At 40.0% G+C, this 23,128-nt stretch overlaps 1 long non-coding RNA gene across 9 annotated transcripts; it reads right to left on the reverse strand.

Moving 5' to 3' along the window:
• Positions 1 to 1,628: 1,628 nt before the first annotated feature.
• LOC119278452 lies at positions 1,629 to 8,172 on the reverse strand. Of its 9 annotated transcripts, none has more exons than XR_005137801.1 (7): positions 7,648 to 8,172; positions 7,000 to 7,563; positions 6,416 to 6,597; positions 5,100 to 6,176; positions 3,500 to 3,660; positions 2,782 to 2,874; positions 1,629 to 2,396 (listed from the first exon to the last, which is right to left on the reverse strand). It is a non-coding gene; the product is annotated as an uncharacterized LOC119278452 (long non-coding RNA). The 9 variants fall into 9 exon arrangements; XR_005137802.1 differs by having other exon boundaries at positions 1,629 to 2,406; XR_005137804.1 differs by having other exon boundaries at positions 1,629 to 3,660; positions 5,100 to 5,227; positions 5,683 to 6,176.
• Between the last annotated feature and the right edge of the window lie 14,956 nt (positions 8,173 to 23,128).

The raw sequence follows: 23,128 nt of genomic DNA on the forward strand, positions 1-23,128 counted from the left end.
TAACTGAACTGAGTAACCACATCGTGGTTTGTTACCTTTACTCCTCGTCCCAACCTATCCCTTGGTAGTCTTCTTATTACTAGATGACCCGTTGCGTCAATGGCGCAAAGGCCGAGTGCAAGCCAAATATTGAAAGAGTGTGCATTAAAATATGCAGACACAGAACGAAACATATGAAAATAAGTACGGATTGATGATAGATAGATGGTTCATGATGATACATGTTTTCTAAGACGCAAAAAACTGATCCAAACCACGAGTTATCTGCAAACAAATTTTTAAAATAGTTTGACACGTCTAAGTCATACTCCATGCAATATCTCGGAGTCGTGTGTTATTTACAAACTCTAGTAAAAGATTAATGAATTTCAGAATTTCATATCACCGGCTTACAGTTCAAACCCAAACTCATGGCATATTTGAATTCAAATCTAAAAAAGGGCCCTTCTGAAAAGTCTTGGACATTTTCACAGTTATATTATATAAGTAGTAGCATATGTGAAATTTTCCAAGATATTACTGATGAGTTTTGAGCCATGAAATTAATTCCGAGTAGATTATGATGGAGTAGAGGAGGATTAGATATTCCAGCCATTTTCATTTTTTTATTTTTATTTATTTTTCTTTCAACCTCTCCCTTTGCTACTGACCAATGGGTCCTTCTGGCGAACCCGCCAGTCAGGCTGGCAGCGCCAACTCGCGGGACACGCGCCCGCTACTCCATGCCCCTTCACGTTTTACCCCTACTCCACTTCACTACCTCCCTCCTCAATCCATTTCCTCTTCCTCCTGGATCCTCCTTCTGGTCGACCCCGTCGGGGACGCCGCTGCTCACAGCTGCAACTCCAGCCGTAGGAACAGGCGGGATCCACCAGCCCTCTGTCCGACTTGACGTCCACGCTCAGGGTCCAACATGCAGGCCTGCTGGACGCCGCCGTGAATCGCCTTATTTTTTTAGTGAGTCCTTGATCCTAGGTAGTTTCCCTAACTCTGTTGAGCTCCGGCTGTCATTCTGATTCGATTCCTGGACACCAAGCATGCATCAAACTTTTGGACCGAGGTCGCCTTCCTCTGTTCCGTCAGCTGTCGTTGTGACGCCACCCGTGTAACCTCTGGACCAAGGATTTGAAGCCACGGGTCTCTCGTACTTCTTGCTCGACACTGACTGCCATTGCTGCCGTCCTGAATTCGCTGTCATCTGTCCCCGTGCCGTCCGGCCTCGCCACGAACAGCAGGGTGAGAAGCCGCCACTGCCTTCTCGTGCCTTCTTTTCTTTGTCAGCGTCGTTTTTTCTCATTCAGGCCGTCGCTGGAGAAGGTTGTGGCGACGCCTCCTGACACCACTTTGGTCCGGGCCAACATGGTTAGGCCAGGAGCTTGTTGTTGCTCGTTTTTGCTGCTTACTGCTGCTTGCCGCTGCTACTTCTGCTGTTTGCTGTTGCTGTTTGTTGGCTGCTCGCTATTGCTCTGCTTGCTGCTGCTCGTGGGCTGCATGTACTTGAGAGAAAGAGAGAGCCTTTTGCTATACAGAGTAGGAGTAGTATACTGTTCATCAATCCAACAGTTTGCTTGTGTGCTTTCCTGGGTGATTTGATCTACCAAGTTCAGAAATAAACATATTATGCTAAGTCAAGTTGTCGCTGAGTATGAAAATCACAAAAAAAAAATGCTCAACCTGCTGAATTTGTAAAATCCATAAAAAAATATAATCATTCCAGTTCTGTTTGGAGTAGCTCTGCTATGGAGTTGGGATGGTTTAACTTGTACTGTGGCTATAGAAATGAGCATATCCAGTATTCCTTTAGAAATAAAAGATGATGTACTCTAAAAAAATAAATGTATTTAAAACTTTAAAAGCATATTTAACTTGTACTGGTGAATAAGTGCTTTAAGCTCATCCAACTTAGTTTTGAAAATGAACACATCCCTCTCATGACATAATTTCATACATCATATTTATGCAGAAATAGCTAATTCAATTCTCTGGTACACAATAGTTAAAAAATAGGAACTGCTAGTACATCATACATATGCGTAGTATATCAAAAAGCATGGCTAGAGTTCTTTTGTTATTAAATGCTCCCTCTTGTGAGTTTAATAGCAGCTTAGGATAAAATCCTGGATCGCTAGAGTTCTTTTGTTAATAGTAGTTTTGGTAGAAAATAAAAGCTCCGGCTAGCACCAAGTCATAAACTGACAGTAGATAACTCCAAGAAGAAGTAGGTTATCAGTCCGTCCTGGATTCTTCTCATAAACAATGCTACCATGCTCTGAAGCTTCTCTGTACTTTACCGATCTATACTTCTGGTGGAGAAATGCAAAGTGCCTCTCTTCATTACCAGCTACAGCCGCTCCTTCAGCTTCAGCCATGGAAATGGCAGCCCAAACAAACAAACCCTAAGTAATACTAAGAAATTGGTTAGGAATAATATAACGTACATATAAAATAACCAAGAGACACGGAAATTCATATACAGATTTTATTTGATAATAGTTCTTTATCTAAGAAGATAAAGAATTCCATGTAACCACATTTCCTACCACCATATGACAGATTATGGTGCCATTTTTATAATCAACAACCTTCTTAACTAATGGTCTACAAAAATCAGCTAGACAGTAAGCATCACAGAATTTTCAATAGCACAGAGAAATACCAAATGAGTGGACTCATCCAAGAAACAAACATTTAAGAAGTCACAAAAAGAAAAAAAAATTAACTGCTATTTTTCTTGGTACTCCAGAGGAAAAAGCCATTAATAGAAGTGTCAGACAAGACTACCAGGTAGATAATAAGAGCAGCAGCACACAGGAACTTGTTAATCCGGAGGATATTATCCATTGGCATATTTCCACATAAAGCAGATACCTGAAGCTGAAGATGGCAAAAATGGACAACAAATGCAACAGTGTCCATCACAAGAAAACAACACATCAGATTAGTAATGAGCATACATAACTGGATAAGAAATATATGGTTCATTATGTGCACAGTTCCTTCAATAAAAAAAAATCCCATATAGTATCAACATTAGCTGACTAAAATCACAAGCATCATCTCTGTTGCAAGCAGTTTTTATTTTACGAAAAGATCAAGTGTAGTATCATGTTCCTAAATATACAGAAAAGCACAAGGATTGAGGGCAGTAATGTATCAGTTCTCATCTGCCACATAAATTCAGTAAAACGAATTGTAGGCATCAACATCGTATCTAAAATCCGGCATGGCAAAATGTAAACGAAATGCACCCGTTTCTATCACAGGAAATGCAAACAAAATGCACCACGGACAATGCTAATATCCATCTCTTTTAGTGGGGCAAAATACTGTAATTGAACTTTTGATGGTACAAACTGTTATCTTCCATTTGCTTAGCATTGCATCTCACCACAATTTAGGGATTGTAACTATGGAGTAAGAGTTTATGTTACTATGGTAGCATGACTAAGGAAAAATGTGTTCCCTCTTTAAGGATACAGAACCAAATTGCAGAGCTCACCTAATTTTCCAAATAGGTGAGGTGATGGTAAGAATTTTTTTACATAAACAAAAAATTGGACAGGAGCGCCGCAGGAGGAAGCGTCCCTCGGCAACCCGGATGAGAGCACGCACAACGGACGGATGATCCAGAGGGTTGAGGGCTTGAGGCCACCGAAATACCTGGTGCATGTCAAATCAAAATTTAGGTGCATAGTACATTGAAATCTCCACCCGGAGCACGAATAGAGAAATCTGCTGAAATATGTTCCATCTTGAAAATGTATATAACGTGACGTTATTGACATGCCATTAAAAGCTAAGCATCTTGTGTCATTTATGACACTTGGATCAACATTTAAGGGAATAAGAACAGAAATGTCAAGTGGGAATGTTTTACTGAATTTCAACTTATATGATTAAATTATTATGCAAGCTTTGAAAATAAGTTTATAAGCTTTCAGAATCCTATCTCCAAATGCATGAAGATAATAGAAGAAATTGACTTAATTTCATGATCAAGATAGGCAGATAAGGGAAATAATTCTAGGATAGAAGAACATCATAACAATATACAATTTTATATTTGTGCATTATAAGTAGTGAAGGTTAAATATCGCAATGATTTGTATCTGGTTTTCAAATATTTCACATAGAAAGAACAAATAATCATGAAGAGGATGGAAGAAGAACAAACATCAACCACACGAACGGAGCAGAGGAAGCAACCCCATTGCTGTAGACAAAATGAAACAACCGCCCAGTGAGAGGAACAAAGAACTGGCGCACCCGCTCTGGACCACAAACAAAGTAAGCATAGGCTTTTCTTTCTCTTTGCTAATTAACCATGTGATCCAGCCTAGTTATGCCCTGAAACACAGGGACACTTTTCTTGGAGATGCAACTAACGTGCACATTCCAGAGATCAACAAAATAGGAAATGAACCCTACAACTAACCTGCATGCAGCAGCCACCAGAGGCTAAAACCACAGGGCAACAAACACACCAGACCGGTTACCAAAAACAAAGGCCATCGCACAGGCATTTCGTAAATCTAATCTAAACGAACACACGCAGGCCTCCCAAAGCAATAAGTGGGACCTAAGAACCAGAATCAGTTCAAGCATACAAGGCCGTTTCCCCCCACAAATAACCGATAGAACGAACACATAGTAGGCGGCAAGACATGCATGGGCTGGTAACTGCTAGCGCGTGTAGAAAAAAACAGACGGCCCAGCAGCCGACAGAGAGGTAAAGGAAACAACAGTAAAATGATCGAACAGTGGTAATTGATAGCACACGCAGATGGCAAGGAAAAAAATCATGTCTCGTTCGTCGAGCCTTTCTCAAGGATTGCTAAACAGATTGGGAATGTAGGAAACACAGCATGAAGGTTTCTCATTTAGACCCAAGAATGATTAAGAAATAATGGTCATTGTATTACTCGATTGAGTTGACAAACAAATAAGAAATTGTTTGATATTTCGACATAAGCATCAGAAATTCTGAGGTGGGCTAGGGCAATAAAAATTGTTGAGTAGTAAGCTAGAAATTTTCAAAGCCACGGAATAAAAGCAATTTAATACTCTACTTGAGAAAGTAAGAAGAGAAGAGAGAATACCTGATTGCCTCTTCAGGACATGCCATAGCGTATCTCCCTGCGATTGGCCTTCTTGCCGAGGCATCACAGAGTGGCAGCATTATAGTGGGGAGGAAAATGGCGAATAGCAAGACCAGCAGAGTGTTGTTCTATGAATGGTGAACAAAACTGGAGTAGCAATTCTGAAAATCACAACATAATCACATCACTTTGAACCAATGGAAAACTATTACATCCTTTAGGTACTGTATAGACCCATCTCCAGTGCATCTTATTTTTTAATTCATCATCGGCATTTGAGTAGCAAAAGGGGGCAAGTATAATTGGCAAATGGCAAAAGAAAACACCCGTACCCGATGGAGACATCATTTGCAAAAAATATGGACATCAAATTTTATATTTACACTTACTAACAAAGAAACAAAGGTAACAACTTCACTTCCAAGCAAAAATAACAACTCCAATTTACAAAGGAGATAATGCTAGTAATGATGATGGTGCTATTGCATCAGTAGAAGAGAGAGAACTTTCCTATTTTCCCTGCATATTACTCAGAAACAGTCAGATTCTGGCCAATTTAAAAAAAACGCTTAAACGCGCTTACGCTTAAGCGCCCATTGCTCTGAGTTGTGGCCTTCCGCTCCGCTTAAGCTTTCTGCTTTTTTGAACATTGAGAAGCACCATGGATAACAAAACAATTATTTGGATTTGTAGCAGCAGCAACCTGAAAAGTGAAGACGGTTCTTGGCCTAGAAAAGTGGAGAAATGGAAGTGAAGAAATAAAAAAGATAAAAAGTTCACATGGGCTTGGGAACACAACGACCATGGAGAAGAGACCTAGTGGATGCAGCTCTTCCTCGTCATCTACACTTATTGCAGGCACCACTGCCTCACACTGTGATGTAAAGCCTCCATTGTCAACACGCAAGGGGGGAGCAGAGGAACGTGGAGCAAGGGTAACCAAGAAGATAAATTAGATATGGGGACACTGAACATTCCTAACTTGAAGGATGTTGACTAATATCCAACTGAGAAGTTAAAATTACCTCACATGAGAGTGACTCGGTACCCGTGACCGACAATTCGTTGGCATTGTCTCTGAAAAAAACAAGACATGGAAACGGAGATGAGCACATGGATCAGAAGCAAGCTACATAATTTGGTACTGAAAGGACAAAACAAAACACAAGATGATAACATAAGAGACATAAGTAGATGGAGAGAGTAGAATTACGAACTGTCAAAATAATAGCCTCGAGCACTTCTTTTTCACAAGTTCAAGGTCCAAATTGCTAGGAGCTTCTTAGTAGATGCTGGATAGAGAACATGAGTCGTACCACGAACCCATGGTTAGGGAAGAGGCGGAGGAGGGCGAGCAGCTGTTTCTCCATGATGAACCAGAGCCGGCATCTTCTTTTCTTCTGTCACCGGCTTTCTTCCTCTCCCTGCAGCTCCACTCCACTGCAGCGGGAGCCCGGTCCCTGCTGCTTCTTGTCCCCGACTCCGAACAGAGAATGGCCTATGGCCACAATGAGCAGGTGAGACTTATTATCTTTCATCGTTGTTTTATCTCATGTATTGCATATAGCTATAGAAATTATTCTTGTACAGACAATATAAGAGAAGCACTACTCTGTTTTTCCTGCCTCTGTGACCTCTGTTTTCTTATCTTTCTTATCAGAGAAGAGAATCACAGAATGTTAAGAGGCAAAGATCTCAAGAGTAATAGTTTCATTTATCATTTTTGACATAATCAACTGAGAATCTGGCAGCACCAAATTTCACGCGCAGAGACTTATTAATGTTGTAGTAGATTGACAATTTAATGACCAACCTGTACTTCTACATCTCACATTGCTTTCCAACACCGTATCTCAATCATAAACAGGCTTGTAGAATAAATTAGAAGAATCTGGCTTACTTGGACCATGATGAGCTAAATGTTTGCTCTGCTCCCACGATTCAGGATATGGTACTACTCCACCATGAAGTCGAGGTGGAGTACCCCGACGGGCGACCCACCGAGAAGCACCAAGCGACGCAGCTGGAGTTCTGAAAGATTGAGAACAGCAGGTTGACCACCGCCATGGCCTTCACCGTCGGGGTACTGGCAGCGATAGGAGCCCTGGTACTACTGCACTCCAAGCACAACACACACACACAGACATCCTGCACCTACATCAGAAAGGAACATGTGTTAATTCATCCCATCTTCTGTTGCAGTTCTTGCTCCAGAACAAGGTTCAGAGGAAAGGGGTGATCCGGCCTCTGGAACCGGAGATCTACATCCCTGGTGAGTGCAGAAGCAAATTAACAATTCTGGTGCTTCCTTCCTCTCCCTGCAGCTCCACTCCACTGCAGCGGAAGCCCGGTCCCTGCTGCTTCTTGTCCCTGACTCCGGCTCTCCGCAGCTCCGGTCTCACTGCTCCTTCTGACCGAACGAGGAGAGAAGTGATAGATCCACCATTTTGCTTTTATCGAACACCTTGTAGGCATAGAACAAACAAAGATGAGATTTTGGAGATTAAATCAAGAGAATGAGAATGGAGGAAGGGAATGAGATGGTTACCTCGGCTCCAGGACCTATGGTCGTTTCAGTTGTAGTGTTGTTGATTCATCTTGGCTTGACCTTCTGCCGGTAGACGACGGCGACGGCGACGGCACGGACCACCGCGTCCTTTAGTGGCTGCTGCTCCTCGCGTTCACCAGCACCGCGCTTGAGCATGGGGCCGCCGCATCTGGCCACCACGCGACACGGGCCGCTCCTCGGCTCGAGCTCAAGGTGGTCAGTGCGACGAGGCGGAGAACAAGGTCTGGGAGGTCGACGGTGCACTTGAGGGCGAGGCGAGGCCCTGGCGCGGCGGGGGCAACAGGAGAGGCAGAGATGAGAGGAGGCAGCTGCGGTGGCGCGGCGGGGGCAGCAGGAGAGAAGGCAGAGATGAGAGGAGGTGGCTGTGGTGGCGCGGCGGCGGCAGCAGGAGAGGAGGCGGCGGCGGCGGGGTCGTGGGGGAGTGAAAGGAATCGAGGAGGGCTTGAGATATTTTCATCTCCGTCGGTAATCCGATCGCACCGAAACAAGGCGAAACCCACCTTGTTCTTTCGATGGAACAGGTAACCAGGTCCACCCTCTATCGACTGTTGAAGCAACCACGAACGTAAAAAAAAACCGACGGCTGACCAGACGCCGGCAGCCAAAAAATACACTGTCGCTACACCAGTAACTGGATCGTGCGGTCAAAAACATCAGGCGCGCTCGATGCCTCTGGTTATGCGGGTTGTCTAGCTAGGTTTATATGTTCAATTACATAGAAAAATAGCCCGTGCGTTGCAATGAAAGAAAAACATAGCACACGCCTCTTAACCCAACAATCATCACTCAATACGATAATAGGTTTGTCTCCTATATTTTAGTGAGGCATCATATTTGTGTTGCCTCTTATCCTCCTTCTCACCCTCGCCGGTGATGGCCTCAGTGTTCACACAAACCAAAACGTGTTTGAATGTGGTTAATCCTAAGGCATCTCTCTCCCTCTCCCTCTCTATCTCGCTTTCTCTCACTCTCGCGATAAAAAATCCGTTGTTTCCCCTTGCGACCTTTTTTAGAGGTATGCATGTGTAGTTATCGATGTTTTCTTTTCCCTATATGGTTATAGTGGGTGTTTATTTGCAATCTGGATCACCGCCGGTACGAAAGAAAAACAAATCATTATAGTGGGTGTTTATTTGCAATCCGGATCGTCGCCGGTATGAAAGGAAAACGGATCGTGCGCTATAGATTATAAGTTTGCTTCTAAAATAATATTTAAAAAATGTTTAACAGATAAAATTAACATCATATTCAGATTCCACACATTTTTCTAATCAAATTTCATATATAACATGTTAAACTGGGAGTTACGGTTTAAAAGATACGGATAATATAGAAATTCATTTGTTTGACAACATAATATTTAAAAATACTTAACAGGTAAAAATAATCTCGTATTCATATTCTACATATTTTTATAATCAATTTTCATATATAACATGTTCAAATCGGAGTTACGGTTTAAAAGATAAGGATGTTTTAGAAAAGCATTTGTTTGACTTAAATATGATCAGCTGATGAATTAGCTAAAAAGTCAGGGGGGTTTCTATAAAAATGTAAGATAACGGTTCGGGTCGTGTGAGCCGAACGTGTGTGCCATCCTACATGGTTCAGTATCACTCAACCGGGCGGTCCGGACGCACCCCCGTACACACAAAACAAAGAAAAACTTGGGGCAGGGGGAGGGGGGCTTATGGGCGTCCGGACGACTGGTACGCCCGCTCACTGCCCTGGCCCACCCAAAACCCTACTCCCTTGCGCGTGTGCATTCCCACCCGGGGTCAACCGCCCGCATTCACGGAGCCCTGCTTCAGTGCTCCCCCCTAACCTAATTTTCGAGGGATATTCTTGTCCCCATGATTTTATTTATTTCCTGGCCCGCCGTAGCCCAGATCCAAGCATGTCTAGCCCTGTATAATCCAAACCATGTGCGGTCATACGCACGTGGTGGCCGTAGTCCAGACCGTATACATACAATATCCTCCAAAAAAACATCACACGACCCCATGACCATGTAAGACCTACCGAATCCAATCATTCACACAGCTCCATCAATCTCCCGAGCATTCACGCAGCTCCATATTTCACACAATAGATCTCCAACGGCGGCTATCTCTTCGCCGGCGATCTAGTCAGACAGAGGGCGCGGCAACGTCGTGAATCTCTAGCGCTCATAGGTACCGCATCCCGCGTCCCCCCCATTAGTCTTGCTCGCGGCAACATCGAACGAACTGTCGACGTCTTCGTGGTAGTGGTTAACCTAGCGGGGCGGGTAACCTAGCTACCCGGCGGCGCAGGCGATCATGGATCTTGTTCCGGTAGTGGTGCTCCTCGTGATCTGGGTTTCTTCAGTCTAGGGGTTAACATAGCGTCGGTTGCCGTCAGTTGTGTGCACGACGACAATCGTTATTTGATGTGGCGGATAACCTAGGTATCCGGCGGCAGAGGTAATCACAGATCTAGCTAGGTTTTGTAGTGCTGCTCCTCGCGATTCAAAGTGATCACGACGGTGCCGTGGCCATCTTCCTTACAAGGTTTGCAAGATCTGAATGCCCTCGGTTGGGGTAGTTTACTTAACATCCGTGATCGTGTGCTATGTGTTGTATATTTCAATATTGATAATGTTTGCACATGTGATGATACATATTATTTGTTGTAGGAAATGGCGGAAGATGAGTTAACTGATATCATGGTAGACATGGAGTTTGGAGAACTGATGAAAGACTGGATAGAAGATTGGTCAGATGATGAAAATTCAGATCGTGGAGATTGGTCAGAGAATGGGAACGAAAAGATCAAAATGCGAGTGGCATTATCATGTTGTAATTTTTTGGTGGCATCCGACAACATTATATTTTTGTGTTGAAAATTTATAGATGGATGAGCTTGATGATGGTCAGGAAAACAACTCGGAGCTCTCGAATGAAGATTACATTAGTTAGGTATGGAAGTGGAAATTTTTGTTGGCATGCAAGTTGAATTTTTGCTGGAAAATTATATGCTAAGTAATTATTTATTTGTGTTGTATTTTTCAGCTCATTTCCAAATGTCATAATGCATACGACTATTACGGTGAATCCGACGCAGAGACAGGCCTTAATGAAGAATCATTAGATATGCACCTGAGTCTGGGGAGTCATAGTCGTCGGTCATCATGAGTGAGGCATGTGTGTAATCAATGTTGTATGGAAGTAATGTTAAACCATAGAAAACTCTTTTCATGGCTATGTATTGATTGTGTAGGTGATAGAAGATGGGGGGGGGGGATTTCCAAGATATTGCCAATGCAAATGATAAGAGAGATATGTTCATGCAGATAATGGAAGTGACTTTTATGTCTCACGATGCTGTGTTTGATTTCTACAACAGCTATGCTAGAGATAACTGTTTCAACATTAGAAAGCGTAAGGTCAGGTATACCAAAACCGAGGCACATGACATGCGTTATAGGCAGTTTGTTTGTTCCAGAGAAGGGAAACGTGACAGCAAGTTGCTAACCGAGGAAGGACGCACCCGTAGGCTCAGAGCAGAGACACGCTGCAACTGCGAAGCGCAGCTGACCGTCAAGCTTGACCAAAAGCGTGGGGTTCGGTATGTTGGAAGTTTTGAGGACAAGCATAGCCATATGATGGCAAGACCGGACGAGGTACCTTTTCTTTGGTCCCACGGGAAAATCAAAGAGTACAAGAGTGCTGACATAATGTCCATGGGAGCTGCAGGGATTAGAATTCACGACATTATGGATTCCTTCATCGCCAAACAGTATGCTATGGCGGTGCTGGTTTTACCAGGCGTGAAATATACAACCTTTGCGCCAGGGAGAAGAGGTAGCTGCTTTCAAAAGGTGATGCTGCCATAGTCATATGCATCATGGCCAGTAGGAAAGAAAGGGATCCTCGCTTATTTTTCGAGTACAAGCTAGATAAGGCAGGACATATGAATAGGATGTTCTTGTGTGACTCCCAGTCTCGTCATGACTATGAGGATTTCGGCGATGTGCTTGTATATGACAGCACGGACAAGATGAACTGGTATGGTATGCCATTGATACGTCCATTTTGCATCATGCTTTTATATCAATATTTATTGCATTATGGGTTGTTACTACACATTATGTCAAAATACTTATGCCTTTTCTCTCTTATTTTACAAGGTTTACATAAAGAGGGAGAATGCCGGCAGCTGGGATTCTGGGCTGGAAAAGGAGCAAATATTAGAGACCTATTCTGCACAACTTTAAAAGTCCTGAAACTCCACGAAAGTCAGTTTTGGAATATATTAAAAATATTGGGCGAAGAAAGCACCAGAGGGGGGCCACCCACTGTCCACGAGGGTGGAGGGCGTGCCCTACCCCTGGGCGTGCCCCCTGCCTTGTGGGCCACCTGGCAGCCCCCCGATGCACATCTTCTGGTATATGTTGTCTTTTGCCCTAGAAAAAATCATAAGGAAGCTTTCGGGATGAAGCGCCACCGTCTCGAGGTGGAACCTTGGTGGATCCAATCTAGGGCTCCAGCGAAGCTTTTCTTCCAGGGAAACATCCCTCCGGAGGGGGAAATTGTCACCATCGTCATCACCATCGATTGTATCATCGAGAGGGGGTCAATCTTCATCAACATCTTCAGCAGCACCATCTCCTCTAAAACCCTAGTTCATCTCGTGTGTCCGATCTTTGTCTCAAAACCTCAGATTGGTACCTGTGGGTTTCTAGTAGTGTTGATTACTCCTTGTAGTTGATGCTAGTTGGTTTATTCGGTGGAAGATCATATGTTCAGATCCTTTATGCATATTAATACCCCTCTGATTATGAACATGAATATGATTTGTGAGTAGTTACGTTTGTTCCTGAGGACATGGGAGAAGTCTTGTTATAAGTAGTCATGTGAATTTGGTATTCGTTCGATATTTTGATGAGATGTATGTTGTATTTCCTCTAGTTGTGTTATGTGAACGTCGACTACATGACACTTCACCATTGTTTGGGCCTAGGGGAAGGCATTGGGAAGTAATAAGTAGATGATGGGTTGGTAGAGTGACAGAAGCTTAAACCCTAGTTTATGTGTTGCTTCGTAAGGGGCTGATTTGGATCCATATGTTTCATGCTATGGTTAGGTTTACCTTAATTCTTCTTTCATAGTTGCGGATGCTTGCGAGAGGGGTTAATCATAAGTGGGATGCTTGTCCAAGTAAGGGCAGTACCCAAGCACCGGTCCACCCACATATCAAATTATAAAAGTAACGAATGTGAATCATATGAGCATGATGAAAACTAGCTTGACGATAATTCCCATGTGTCCTCGGGAGCGTTTTGCTTTATGTAAGAGTTCTTCCAGGCTTGTCCTTTGCTACAAAAAGGATTGGGCCACCTTGCTGCACCTTGTTTACTTTTGTTACTTTTTACCCGTTACGAATTACCTTATCACGAAACTATCTGTCACCGATAATTTCAGTGCTTGCAGAGAATACCTTACTGAAAACCGTTTGTCATGTCCTTCTGCTCCTCGTTTGGTTTGACACTCTTACTTATCGAAAGGACTACGATAGATCCCCATATACTTGTGGGTCATCAAGACTCTTTTCTGGCACCGTTGCCGGGGAGTGAAGCGCCTTTGGTAAGAAAAATTTTATATAGTGTGCTGAAATTTACTGTCACTTGTTACTATGGAAAATAATTCTTTGAGGGGCTTGTTAGGGGTATCTTCACCCCGACCAGTAGAGCAAAGAGTGCTCCTCAACCTACTGAACCTACTGAAAATGTTTACTTTGAAATTCCTTCGGGTATGATATAGAAACTGCTAGCTAATCCTTTTACAGGAGATGGAATATTACATCCCGATATGCACCTAATCTATGTGGATGAAGTTTGTGGATTATTTAAGATTGCAGGTATGCCCGAGGATGTTTTCAAGAAGAAGGTCTTCCCTTTATCTTTGAAGGTAAAGGTATTGACATGGTTTAGGCTATGTGATGATATTGGATCATGGAACTACAACCGATTGAAATTGAAATTTCATTAGAAGTTTTATCCTATGCATCTGGTTCATCGTGATCGTAATTATATCTATAATTTTTTGCCTCATGAAGGAGAAAGTATCGCTCAAGCTTGGGGGAGGCTTAAGTCAATGTTATATTCATGCCCCAATCATGCGCTCTCAAGAGAAATTATTATTCAAAAAATTTATGCTCGGCTTTCTCTCAATAATCGCTCCATGCTCGATACTTCTTGTACTGGTTCTTTTATGATGAAGACTATTGAATTCAGATGGGATTTATTGGAAAGAATTAAACGCAACTCTGAAGATTGGGAGCTCGACAAAGGTAAGGAGTCAGGTATAACACCTAAGTTCTATTGTGTTAAATCTTTTATGGATACCGATGCTTTTTGTGAATTTAGCACTAAATATGGACTTTACTCTGAGATAGTAGCTTCTTTCTGTGAATCATTTGCTACTCATGTTGATCTTCCTAAGGAGAAGTGGTTTAAATATCATCCTCCCATTGAAGTAAAAGTAGTAGAACCTATTAAATTTGAAGAAAAGACTATCACTTATAATGTTGACCCTATTGTTCCTACCGCTTATATTGAGAAACCACCTTTCCTTGTTAGAATAAAGGATCATGCTGAAGCTTCAACTGTGGTTCGTAAGAGTAATGCTAGAACACATACACCCCCTGAGCAAATTAAAGTTGAACCTAGTACTGCTATGGTTAAGGATCTCTTGGTCAATAATATTGATGGGCATGTTATTTACTTTTGTGATGAAGCTGCTAGAATTGCTAGACCTAACACTAAAAATAAACATAGACCTGTTGTTGGCATGCCTGTTGTTTATGTTAAAATAGGAGACCATTGTTATCATGGCTTATATGATATGGGTGCTAGTGCAAGTGCAATACCTCATTCCTTATACAAGGAAATTATGCATGATATTGCACCTGCTGAGATAGAAGATATTGATGTTACAATTAAGCTTGCCAATAGAGATATTGTTTCACCAATTGGGATTGTTAGAGATGTTGAAGTCTTGTGTGGGAAAATTAAATATCCTACTGATTTTCTTGTTCTTGGTTCCCCACAAGATGATTTTTGTCCCATTATATTTGGTAGACCCTTCTTGAATACTGTTAATGCTAGGATAGACTGCAAAAAAGATATTGTTACGGTTGGTTTAGGGGATATGTCTCATGACTTTAATTTTGCTAAATTTCATAGACAACCCCATGATAAAGAATTGCCTAGTAAAGATGAAGTTATTGGTCTTGCTTCTGTTGTCGTGCCTCCTAATGATCCTTTAGAACAATATTTTCTAGACCATGAAAATGATATGTTTATGAATGAAAGAAGGGAAATAGATGAAGTATTCTTTAAACATGGACCTATTTTGAAACACAACTTTTCAATTGAAATCCTAGGGGATCCTCCTCCACCCAAGGGTCATCCCGTGTTTGAGATTAAACCATTACCTGATACTTTAAAATATGCTTATCTTGATGAAAAGAAGATATATCCTGTTATTATTAGTGCTAACCTTTCAGAGCAGGAAGAATAGAAATTATTAAAAACTTTTAAGAAGCACCGTCTACTATTGATATACTCTTAATGATCTTAAGGGCATTAGTCCCACTCTATGCCAGCACAAAATAAAATTGGAGAAAGATGCTAAACTAGTTGTTGATCACCAACGACTGTTAAATCCTAAGATGAAAGAAGTGGTAAGAAATGAAATACTACAGCTTCTGGAGGCGGGTATAATTTATCATGTTGCTGATAGTCAGTGGGTAAGTCATGTCCATTGTGTCCCTAAGAAGGGAGGTATTACTATTGTTCCTAATGATAAGGATGAATTGATCCCACAAAGAATTATTATAGTTTATAGAATGGTAATTTATTTCCGCAAATTAAATAAAGCTACTAGAAAAGATCATTACCCTTTTACCTTTTATTGATCAAATGCTAGAAAGATTATCCAAACATACACATTTTTGCTTTCTAGATGGTTACTCTGGTTTCTCTCAAATACCTGTGTCAAAATAGGATAATGATAAGACCACCTTTACTTGCCCTTTCGGTACCTTTGCTTATAGATGTATGACTTTTGGTTTATGTAATGCACCTGCTACCTTTCAAAGATGTATGACTGCTATATTCTCTAACTTTCGTGAAACGATTGTTGAGCTTTTCATGGATGATTTCTCCGTGTATGAAACTTCTTTTGATGATTGCTTAAGCAACCTTGATCGAGTCTTGCAGAGATGTGAAGAAACTAATCTTGTCTTGAATTGGGAGAAGTGCCACTTTATGGTTAATGAAGGTATTATCTTGGGGCATAAAATTTCTAAAAGAGGTATTGAAGTTGATAAAGGTAAAGTTGATGCTATTGAAAAGATGCCGTGTCCTAAGGACATCAAAGGTACAAGAAGTTTCCTTGGACATGCCGGTTTTTATAGGAGGTTCACTAAAGACTTCTCAAAAATTTCTAGGCCTTTAACTAATCTCTTACAAAAAGATGTTCCTTTTGTCTTTGATGATGATTGTGTAGAAGCATTTGAAATACTTAATAAAGCCTTGTTTTCTGCACCTATTGTTCAGCCTCCTGATTGGAACTTACCATTTGAAATCATGTGTGATGCTAGTGATTATGCTGTAGGTGATGTTCTAGGACAAAGAGTTGATAAGAAATTAAATTTTATCCAATTAATATGCTAGTAAAACTCTAGACAGTGCCCAAAGAAAGTATGCTACTACTGAAAAGAATTTTTAGCGGTTGTATTTGCTTGTGATAAGTTCAGATCTTATATTGTTGACTCCAAAGTAACTGTTCACATTGATCATGCTACTATTAAATACCTTATGGAAAAGAAAGATGCTAAACCTAGACTTATTAGATGGGTTCTCTTGCTACAAGAATTTGAGTTGCATATTATTGATAGAAAGGGAGCTGAGAACCCCATTGTAGACAACTTGTGTAGGTCACAGAATGTTCTTGATGACCCACTACCTATTGATGACAGCTTTCCTAATGAACAATTGGCTCTCATAAATGCATCTCGTACTGCTCCATAGTATGCTGATTATGCTAATTACATTGTTGCTAAATTTATACCACCTAGTTTCACATACCAGCAAAACAAAAAGACTTTCTACGATTTAAGACATTACTTTTGGGATGACCCACACCTTTATAAAGATGGAGTAGATTGTGTTATTAGACGTTGTGTACCTGAGCATGAATAGGAACAGATCCTATGCACGTGTCACCGAGGCTTATGGAGGACACCATGTTGGAGATAGAACTGCACATAAGGTATTGCAACCGGTACAAGGTATTGCAATCTAGTTTTTATTGGCTTACTCTCTTCAAAGATGCCCGTAAGTTTGTCTTATCTTGCGATGAATGTCAAAGAATTGGTAATATTAGTAGACGTCAAGAAATGCCTATGAACTATTCACTTGTTATTGAACCATTTGATGTTTGGGGCTTTGATTATATGGGACATTTTCCTTCCTCTAATGGGTATACACATATTTTAGTTGTTGTTGATTATGTTACTAAGTGGGTAGAAGCTATTCCAACTAGTAGTGTTGATCATAACACCTCTATTAAGATGCTTAAATAAGTTATTTTTCTGAGGTTTGGAGTCTCTACATACTTAATGACGGATGATGGTTCACACTTTATTCATGGTGCTTTTCGTAAAATGCTTTCTAAGTATGATGTTAATCATAGAATTGCATCTCCATACCATCCACAGTCTAGTGGTCAAGTAGAATTGAGTAATAGAGAGATCAAATTCATTTTGCAAAAGACTGTTAATAGATCTAGAAAGAATTGGTCCAAGAAACTTGATGATGCATTATGGGCCTATAGAACTGCATATAAGAATCCTATGGGTATGTGTCCATATAAAATGGTTTATGGAAAAGCATGTCACTTACCTCTCGAACTAGGACATAAGACATATTGGCCTATTAAAGAGCTCAATTATGATTTCAAACTTGCCGGTCAGAAGATGCTATTTGACATTAGCTCACTTGATGAATGGAGAACCCAGGCCTATGAGAACGCCAAACTATTTAAAGAAAAAGTTAAAATATGGCATGACAAAAGGATACAAAAAGCATCAGTGATTATGTTTTGCTATACAACTCTCGTTTAAGATGTATTGCAGGAAAACTTCTCTCTAAATGGGAAGGTCCTTACATTGTCGAGGAGGTCTATTGTTCCGGTGCCATAAAAATCAACAACTTCGAAGGCACAAATCCGAAGGTGGTGAATGGTCAAAGAATCAAACATTATATCTCATGTAATCCCATAAATGTTGAAACCAATGTTATTGACACCGTAACCCCGGAGGAGTACATAATACTTTAAAATATGCTTATCTTCCCGTGTTTTAAAGTACATAATACTTTTAAATATCCTCCTCCACCCAAGGGTCATCCCGTGTTTGAGATTAAACCATTACCTGATACTTTTAAATATGCTTATCTTGATGAAAAGAAGATATATCCTGTTATTATTAGTGCTAACCTTTCAGAGCAGGAAGAAGAGAAATTATTGAAAACTTTTAAGAAGCACCGTCTACTATTGATATACTCTTAATGATCTTAAGGGCATTAGTCCCACTCTATGCCAGCACAAAATATAATTGGAGAAAGATGCTAAACCAGTTGTTGATCACCAACGACTGTTAAATCCTAAGATGAAAGAAGTGGTAAGAAATGAAATACTACAGCTTCTGGAGGCGGGTATAATTTATCATGTTGCTGATAGTCAGTGGGTAAGTCATGTCCATTGTGTCCCTAAGAAGGGAGGTATTACTATTGTTCCTAATGATAAGGATGAATTGATCCCACAAAGAATTATTATAGTTTATAGAATGGTAATTTATTTCCGCAAATTAAATAAAGCTACTAGAAAAGATCATTACCCTTTTACCTTTTATTGATCAAATGCTAGAAAGATTATCCAAACATACACATTTTTGCTTTCTAGATGGTTACTCTGGTTTCTCTCAAATACCTGTGTCAAAATAGGATAATGATAAGACCACCTTTACTTGCCCTTTCGGTACCTTTGCTTATAGATGTATGACTTTTGGTTTATGTAATGCACCTGCTACCTTTCAAAGATGTATGACTGCTATATTCTCTAACTTTCGTGAAACGATTGTTGAGCTTTTCATGGATGATTTCTCCGTGTATGAAACTTCTTTTGATGATTGCTTAAGCAACCTTGATCGAGTCTTGCAGAGATGTGAAGAAACTAATCTTGTCTTGAATTGGGAGAAGTGCCACTTTATGGTTAATGAAGGTATTATCTTGGGGCATAAAATTTCTAAAAGAGGTATTGAAGTTGATAAAGGTAAAGTTGATGCTATTGAAAAGATGCCGTGTCCTAAGGACATCAAAGGTACAAGAAGTTTCCTTGGACATGCCGGTTTTTATAGGAGGTTCACTAAAGACTTCTCAAAAATTTCTAGGCCTTTAACTAATCTCTTACAAAAAGATGTTCCTTTTGTCTTTGATGATGATTGTGTAGAAGCATTTGAAATACTTAATAAAGCCTTGTTTTCTGCACCTATTGTTCAGCCTCCTGATTGGAACTTACCATTTGAAATCATGTGTGATGCTAGTGATTATGCTGTAGGTGATGTTCTAGGACAAAGAGTTGATAAGAAATTAAATTTTATCCAATTAATATGCTAGTAAAACTCTAGACAGTGCCCAAAGAAAGTATGCTACTACTGAAAAGAATTTTTAGCGGTTGTATTTGCTTGTGATAAGTTCAGATCTTATATTGTTGACTCCAAAGTAACTGTTCACATTGATCATGCTACTATTAAATACCTTATGGAAAAGAAAGATGCTAAACCTAGACTTATTAGATGGGTTCTCTTGCTACAAGAATTTGAGTTGCATATTATTGATAGAAAGGGAGCTGAGAACCCCGTTGTAGACAACTTGTGTAGGTCACAGAATGTTCTTGATGACCCACTACCTATTGATGACAGCTTTCCTAATGAACAATTGGCTCTCATAAATGCATCTCGTACTGCTCCATGGTATGCTGATTATGCTAATTACATTGTTGCTAAATTTATACCACCTAGTTTCACATACCAGCAAAACAAAAAGACTTTCTACGATTTAAGACATTACTTTTGGGATGACCCACACCTTTATAAAGATGGAGTAGATTGTGTTATTAGACGTTGTGTACCTAAGCATGAACAGGAACAGATCCTATGCACGTGTCACCGAGGCTTATGGAGGACACCATGCTGGAGATAGAACTGCACATAAGGTATTGCAACCGGTACAAGGTATTGCAATCTAGTTTTTATTGGCTTACTCTCTTCAAAGATGCCCGTAAGTTTGTCTTGTCTTGCGATGAATGTCAAAGAATTGGTAATATTAGTAGACGTCAAGAAATGCCTATGAACTATTCACTTGTTATTGAACCATTTGATGTTTGGGGCTTTGATTATATGGGACATTTTCCTTCCTCTAATGGGTATACACATATTTTAGTTGCTGTTGATTATGTTACTAAGTGGGTAGAAGCTATTCCAACTAGTAGTGTTGATCATAACACCTCTATTAAGATGCTTAAATAAGTTATTTTTCTGAGGTTTGGAGTCTCTACATACTTAATGACGGATGATGGTTCACACTTTATTCATGGTGCTTTTCGTAAAATGCTTTCTAAGTATGATGTTAATCATAGAATTGCATCTCCATACCATCCACAGTCTAGTGGTCAAGTAGAATTGAGTAATAGAGAGATCAAATTCATTTTGCAAAAGACTGTTAATAGATCTAGAAAGAATTGGTCCAAGAAACTTGATGATGCATTATGGGCCTATAGAACTGCATATAAGAATCCTATGGGTATGTGTCCATATAAAATGGTTTATGGAAAAGCATGTCACTTACCTCTCGAACTAGGACATAAGACATATTGGCCTATTAAAGAGCTCAATTATGATTTCAAACTTGCCGGTCAGAAGATGCTATTTGACATTAGCTCACTTGATGAATGGAGAACCCAGGCCTATGAGAACGCCAAACTATTTAAAGAAAAAGTTAAAATATGGCATGACAAAAGGATACAAAAAGCATCAGTGATTATGTTTTGCTATACAACTCTCGTTTAAGATGTATTGCAGGAAAACTTCTCTCTAAATGGGAAGGTCCTTACATTGTCGAGGAGGTCTATTGTTCCGGTGCCATAAAAATCAACAACTTCGAAGGCACAAATCCGAAGGTGGTGAATGGTCAAAGAATCAAACATTATATCTCATGTAATCCCATAAATGTTGAAACCAATGTTATTGACACCGTAACCCCGGAGGAGTACATAATACTTTAAAATATGCTTATCTTCCCGTGTTTTAAAGTACATAATACTTTTAAATATCCTCCTCCACCCAAGGGTCATCCCGTGTTTGAGATTAAACCATTACCTGATACTTTTAAATATGCTTATCTTGATGAAAAGAAGATATATCCTGTTATTATTAGTGCTAACCTTTCAGAGCAGGAAGAAGAGAAATTATTGAAAACTTTTAAGAAGCACCGTCTACTATTGATATACTCTTAATGATCTTAAGGGCATTAGTCCCACTCTATGCCAGCACAAAATATAATTGGAGAAAGATGCTAAACCAGTTGTTGATCACCAACGACTGTTAAATCCTAAGATGAAAGAAGTGGTAAGAAATGAAATACTACAGCTTCTGGAGGCGGGTATAATTTATCATGTTGCTGATAGTCAGTGGGTAAGTCCTGTCCATTGTGTCCCTAAGAAGGGAGGTATTACTGTTGTTCCTAATGATAAGGATGAATTGATCCCACAAAGAATTATTACAGTTGTAGAATGGTAATTTATTTCCGCAAATTAAATGAAGCTACTAGAAAAGATCATTACCCTTTATCTTTTATTGATCAAATGCTAGAAAGATTATCCAAACATACACATTTTTGCTTTCTAGATGGTTACTCTGGTTTCTCTCAAATACCTGTTTCAAAATAGGATAATGATAAGACCACCTTTACTTGCCCTTTCGGTACCTTTGCTTATAGACGTATGCCTTTTGGTTTATGTAATGCACCTGCTACTTTTCAAAGATGTATGACTGCTATATTCTCTGACTTTCTTGAAAAGATTGTTGAGCTTTTCATGGATGATTTCTCCGTGTATGAAACTTCTTTTGATGATTGCTTAAGCAACCTTGATCGAGTCTTGCAGAGATGTGAAGAAACTAATCTTGTCTTGGATTGGGAGAAGTGCCACTTTATGGTTAATGAAGGTATTATCTTGGGGCATAAAATTTCTGAAAGAGGTATTGAAGTTGATAAAGCTAAAGTTGATGCTATTGAAAAGATGTCGTGTCCTAAGGACATCAAAGGTACAAGAAGTTTCCTTGGTCATGCCGGTTTTTATAGGAGGTTCACTAAAGACTTCTCAAAAATTTCTAGGCCTTTGACTAATCTCTTACAAAAAGATGTTCCTTTTGTCTTTAATGATGATTGTGTAGAAGCATTTGAAATACTTAATAAAGCCTTGTTTTCTGCACCTATTGTTCAGCCTCCTGATTGGAATTTACCCTTTGAAATCATGTGTGATGCTAGTGATTATGCTGTAGGTGATGTTCTAGGACAAAGAGTTGATAAGGAATTAAATTTTATCCAATTAATATGCTAGTAAAACTCTAGACAGTGCCCAAAGAAAGTATGCTACTACTGAAAAGAATTTTTAGCGGTTGTATTTGCTCGTGATAAGTTCAGATCTTATATTGTTGACTCCAAAGTAACTGTTAACACTGATCATGCTACTATTAAATACCTTATGGAAAAGAAAGATGCTAAACCTAGACTTATTAGATGGGTTCTCTTGCTACAAGAATTTGAGTTGCATATTATTGATAGAAAGGGAGCCGAGAACCCCGTTGTAGACAACTTGTCTAGGTCACAGAATGTTCTTGATGACCCACTACCTATTGATGACAGCTTTCCTGATGAACAATTGGCTGTCATAAATGCATCTCGTACTGCTCCATGGTATGCTGATTATGCTAATTACATTGTTGCTAAATTTATACCACCTAGTTTCACATACCAGCAAAACAAAAAGACTTTCTACGATTTAAGACATTACTTTTGGGATGACCCACACCTTTATAACGATGGAGTAGATGGTGTTATTAGACGTTGTGTACCTAAGCATGAACAGGAACAGATCCTATGTAAGTGTCACCGAGGCTTATGGAGGACACCATGCTGGAGATAGAACTGCACATAAGGTATTGCAATCCGGTACAAGGTATTGCAATCCGGTTTTTATTGACTTACTCTCTTCAAAGATGCCCGTAAGTTTGTCTTGTCTTGCGATGAATGTCAAAGAATTGGTAATATTAGTAGACGTCAAGAAATGCCTATGAACTATTCACTTGTTATTGA

This window comes from Triticum dicoccoides, chromosome 3B, assembly GCF_002162155.2.
Source record: "Triticum dicoccoides isolate Atlit2015 ecotype Zavitan chromosome 3B, WEW_v2.0, whole genome shotgun sequence".
NCBI classification, from domain to species: domain Eukaryota; kingdom Viridiplantae; phylum Streptophyta; class Magnoliopsida; order Poales; family Poaceae; genus Triticum; species Triticum dicoccoides.